Here is a 5547-nt window from a genome sequence, read left to right as displayed (position 1 = left end):
GAGTTCAGCATGTGTGATTTAGCAGTTGGACCAAGAACCTTTTAGATATAATTAAGCAGTGAGCGGTTAGCGATATTAAGCCATTTCTTAAGGGCAGCATCCCAGATGATTTATACAGCTGAGTTATGTCCCTTTCCTCACCCTCCCCCACCCATACATAACTTTCTTTAATATTTTGTAGTACTTATGGATTTAAAAATGTTGGCTTCTCCTGCGAGTGAGAACGCAGGACTGCAGGCGAACAGTAAGGAAAATCATCAACACGCTGTGATTTAGTGGCTTCCCGTACTGACTGGAGGAATGCTGTACTATACTAGAACATGACTCTCCTTTACTTTAGAGAGACTGCTGATCTGTGACGGAGCTCTGGCCTTCTCTACGTTCAGAAGCAGATCTTGATCCTGTTCAAGTGTTCACTTTTGGTCTTCTTAAACCCAAATCCAACTTCGCAGACGTGCCCCATATTGCCTCATGAAGACTTCGACAGCAGATCTCTAACAGAAAATATGAATCTGCCGGTGTCTCTTGGCCTTGTAAGATACGGTGTGTCTGTGTGTGATGTCTCTCTCTCTCTCTCTATATATATATATATATATATATATATATGCCCAACCAAAGCTACACATCAGGTGGGCTTTATTCTCCAACTTCAATCCACTGTGCAGTTTGATTATTTTACTTGTCTGTTTCATGTGTTGAGCTACAAATGAGATGTTCTTGGAATGTTACGGGAGATTTTTCTTTCAGAACAATGTTTATTGTATTTGTTTTGTTGTTGTTGTTTTTTTGAGTAATTTGTTTTTTAAGTAATTATAACTTGCGTATTTATTCCCAAATTAAAAAGAAAACTCCCTCTAGTGTCTGCTATTTATAATAATTCACATTTATATATAAATCAATAAAAAGTATGTGGTACCATGAAGTCTTGCATTCCCTTCATGACACTTTTACCTAAAATAAAAGCAGAAATGATAAATAAACAATGAATTCTGGTTGAAGAGAATCTTCCTCGGCAGGGACGTGCAGAGACCTTTGGAGGAGCAGGTGCTGAAATTAAAAAAGGAACACATGGAACACGACAATAACTTTGTTACATTACAGTACAAAACGCTGTTGTGTTTTATATTGCAATACCTGCTCTGAACTTCTTAAACCTTACCCACGACAAATACCCAGTATAAAAAAATAAAACTAATACTTAAACTAATGGAAAAATACAAAACTATAATAACTGGATAACCACTTATCAAAACTAAAGTAATGACAGAAAAACATTACCGATCTGAATCAACATAAATAACTGGTACATGTGCTTCCTGCTGTGCTCTGTGTTATCCAGCTGGTGATGATCCACAGCCTTTAGCAGCATCACTCCTCTCCTCTTCCCTCTCTCTCCACCTCCTCTCCTTACAGGCATGTCTGCACAATTAGATATCCTGATAAATAAAATATAAATCTGATGCACATGAAACATGCAGGCACACACATACATGCAGCCAAGTGGGGGATTGCAACTTAATTTAAATTACTTTAAATTAAAATCACATGATCTCTAAAACGGTGGGCAAAAAGACCCAGAGAGACGAGCAGCTGCATTTCTATCCCTCTCTCTAATATACAGCACATGTCGCACAGTTGCAAAGCATTGTTGTTGTAGTAATAGTAAAGGAACTTGATTAAGTGAAATTCGACAAGTGCCTAACAACAACATCAACAACAACAACAACACACACAAGTAATGTGCACATAATGCTACTGCTGCAAACCAGACGGTAAGTGAAAATATATCCTCAGTGAATGAATGGCACGATAGGTCCACACTTGAAAATTGATTATTTTCTTTAAAGACCTTTGGGAAAAAAACAAAAAAAAGGCCTTTGACAGAAGGGCACCTTGGGCATCTGAGCAAAGGGGGCGGGTGCTTGAGCACCCTCCGCCCCCCTCTCTCTCCACATGCATGTTCCTCGGTCTACTTTGGCATGAATGAATTTGATTTAGGAGGTTGAAGTCTCACCCTCAGGGTCAGCACCTGTCGTAAAGACAGTAATGGGTCATTGCAAAGCAACTTCAACAGAAACATAAAGACTTAAAAACAAAGGGTTGTTTAAAGTTTAATAACATGTTTTGAAAATGAACCAGGAAATTGAGCTTGATGCGAAAAGGAGGCCCAGAAGCTAAGGAGCACCATTACAGTTTTTCACAATTGTTTAAACACATTTATTGGAACATCAGACACAATCTGCACAACCTGAAACTCATGTTTCAGGTGGCTGAACCAATCCTGCTGAACTCCAAGCACATTTACTGCTCTAGACTCAAATTCCCATTCCATACCACACATTTCTCACAACACTACACACAATTCCCAATATCCTGCACACTCTTCCTGAATCACCATCAATCACCACGGTGTCCTCCATCACCATGCCACCCTTGGCCCCTACAACACTGCACTTCTTCTAGCATTCCTGGACCAGCTCTACAATATCATTGTCCAGCCAGACCAGATGGAGGACACAGAGTTGGTCAGTTTCGTTGTTATCTGGGACAATGTCAGTTTCCACCGGGCTGCTCTGGTCCGTGACTGGTTCAGGGTCCATCCAGAAGTTGATGTCCTATATCTCCCTCCATACTCTCCCTTCCTCAACTCAATTGAGGAGTTTTTCTCTGCCTGGAGATGGAAGGTATACAAGAGAAATCCTCAGACATGGATCCCACTGCTGCAGGCCATGGAGGACGCATGTGGCGATGTCACTGCTGAGGCCTGTCAAGGCTTCATGCGGCATTGTAGGAGATTCTTCCCCCGCTGCTTGGCCAGGGAGAACATCGACGTGGACGAGGTCCTGTGGCCAGCCAGGGATGAAAGGCAGGATGCAGCCTAATACTTTTGTTCTGTTTCTATTTTCTGTCAAGTTTTCATCCACAGCTTGCTGTGATGTCCAGTGGACTGCACATTTTGAGTCCAAATACTGTAAAATATAATTTGTTGTTACAGTAAAGAATTGTGTGTTGTTTTCTATTTGAGTAGCCTATACATAAGAATACTATATGGTGAAATATTACATTCAACAGCTGAAGGTGTAACACTGAGGCATTCATATAGTGTTTTCCATTCATACTATAGTGTGTTCCATTCTGCACATCAGTGTTCAGTGGGTGCTTAGAAATGTCTACTCAAATGATGTATGTGTTTGGCATTTGAGAAGGAAATACCATTTAGTGAAGAGTTAACACTGTTTTGAGGGTAGAGTGTGCTTTTGCAAGAGAAGTGTGGGATTTTGCATTTTGTGTGTGAGTTTTGTAATTTTTGTTTAGAGTTTTGAGAAAGTGAGGTAGTCTATCAGAAAATGTGTTTAAACAATTGTGAAAAACTGTAAATGGATGAAATCTTACAAAACTGGAAAGCAATAATCTAACCAATCTCAACTCTTAATCTCAACACATGGAGTTTTCTCCTGCAAGCTCTGAAGGCATAATCTTCAGGCCTCTTCACAGCCACGACCAAACCAACCAGGACAAATGAGTTGGTTCCCCTAGAAAAGATTAAAAAAAAAAATCTAACCACAATGACATGTGAATCTAAAGTTTGTCTTGTAATCAGTGTCACAGGTGTGTTCAATCGTCTGACTATTTAAAGGGATAAAAGCCACCACTGTTCTGTGTGGTATCATGGTGTTCATGCACCAGAGAAAGCAAAGGAGAGCTTTGTCTGAGAATATCAGAAAGAACATTCTAGACAAGCATGTTAAAAGGGAAAACCTGGAAGGCCATCTCCAAGCAGCTAGATACCTGTGACTTCCGTAAGTTTAGGCTCCACGGGACTGTAGACAACTTCCCTGGACATGGAGACGAGGAAAATTGATGACATAATGAAGAAGTGAATATTATGAACAGTAACCAAAGAGCCCAGAGCAACTTCCAAAGAGGTTCAAGGTGAACTCCAATCAGTGTCAGATCACATTATCCAGGAGGACTGATACTGATATTTCCATCATAGAAAAACTAAACAGTTTGATTGGCCTTTTAACAATAGAGGAAGTGGGTGAGAGGAGAATGGTACAGTTGAAATCCATAATGGACAACTCCTCATCTTCTACATGACATGGTGGGAGTCTCAGCAGCTATTTCAGCAGACTGCTGGATCTGCAATGCAATGAGGAATGTTAATAAAGGGCCTTTACCCAAGTTAAGACCTGCATGGTGCAAAACTGAGTTGTTTTCACACTGTCAGTGGGCTTTGTCCCAATAAAAAGTCAGAATCATTCAGTTTACTGGAAATATTTCCCTTATACAGTATAACCCTCAGATATTTTATTTTTTTCATCTAGATATTAAAATGTAAAATAGCTTGTGATATGTCTCTACATCTGAATCTAGATGTGTCTGTTTTCTAAACTTGATTTAAAGAATTTTTGGAGTTGGAGTACGTAATGTACATACAAGGTTTTGTTTGAGGTAATATCTTAATAAATGCCGCTTATGGGACAATGTAATGACACATGATGTGATAGTGAGGAGATGCAAGGTTGTCTGCAAATAATTTGTCAGTAGCAAACATGAACTATGAGTACTTTTATTTAATTAATATACACAGGAGACCAAATATCAAATATATACATCCACATAAGGTTACACATGTAAGCACACACACTTCCTTTAATAAACCACAACACACAGACATTCTTACCGTGGCTGAATGACTCAGAGCATTTTCTTAAATCTCAAGACAAATTTATAGTTTTTTATACAGAGAGAATCGCTCTGGGACCAGCAGCTAAGTTTCTTGGACTATAACCTTTAAAAGTCTCATCATTCTTTAAATAAACACATTTCCACCAGGAGAATCCAACATCAGTGTCCAGGCAGTATATTTACTCTTTATTTTTTCCCATAAATAAAACAAATGTACTCTCTTTTCAAGGTTTATGAATGTACATTTCATACTCAAAGGAGGGCAAACACACAACACTCAGACTTAGCTCCCGTGGAGCCATGCCGTAATTTTGGATGCAGCATGTGGTTTAGCTTTGCTGAAAAATGCAAGATCTTCCCTAAAAGAAATGTCTGGATGGAGACATGCATTGCTCTTAAACCTCAATGTACTTTCCACATTTCTGAGCTGCCCACATACCACACATACCCATACCCCATGCCATCAGAAGCCCCTTTCACACAGCCAGTTCGAGGCGGGAACGTTGCGCCTTTAAGCCGCCTCGCTGTTCTGTGTGAAAGTCACGGAGGCGGAATGGGGGGGCCAAGTGGCCCCACCAATAAGCCGGCAGCGGAGGTAGTCACAGAGCCGTCACAGAGACGAAACGGGGTCTGTGTGAATGACACAGCCGGCATGCCGCTGACATGACGGTCGGACTGACGCTGTCGTCACGCCTCTGATTGCGGAACGCCGGCATGCTGTGTGAATTTACAGACGGGAGCGGCGTTATGCCGGCGTTGTATGGTTCTGTGTGAACCAACAAAGGCGGCGTATTGGCAGGACTTCTTTACACCAATATTGCGGAATCTCTGTGTGAAAGGGGCTAGTGATGCAGG

Source organism: Cololabis saira, chromosome 9 (genome assembly GCF_033807715.1).
Source record: "Cololabis saira isolate AMF1-May2022 chromosome 9, fColSai1.1, whole genome shotgun sequence".
Taxonomy (NCBI): domain Eukaryota; kingdom Metazoa; phylum Chordata; class Actinopteri; order Beloniformes; family Belonidae; genus Cololabis; species Cololabis saira.
Note: the sequence above shows the minus strand (reverse complement) of the source record.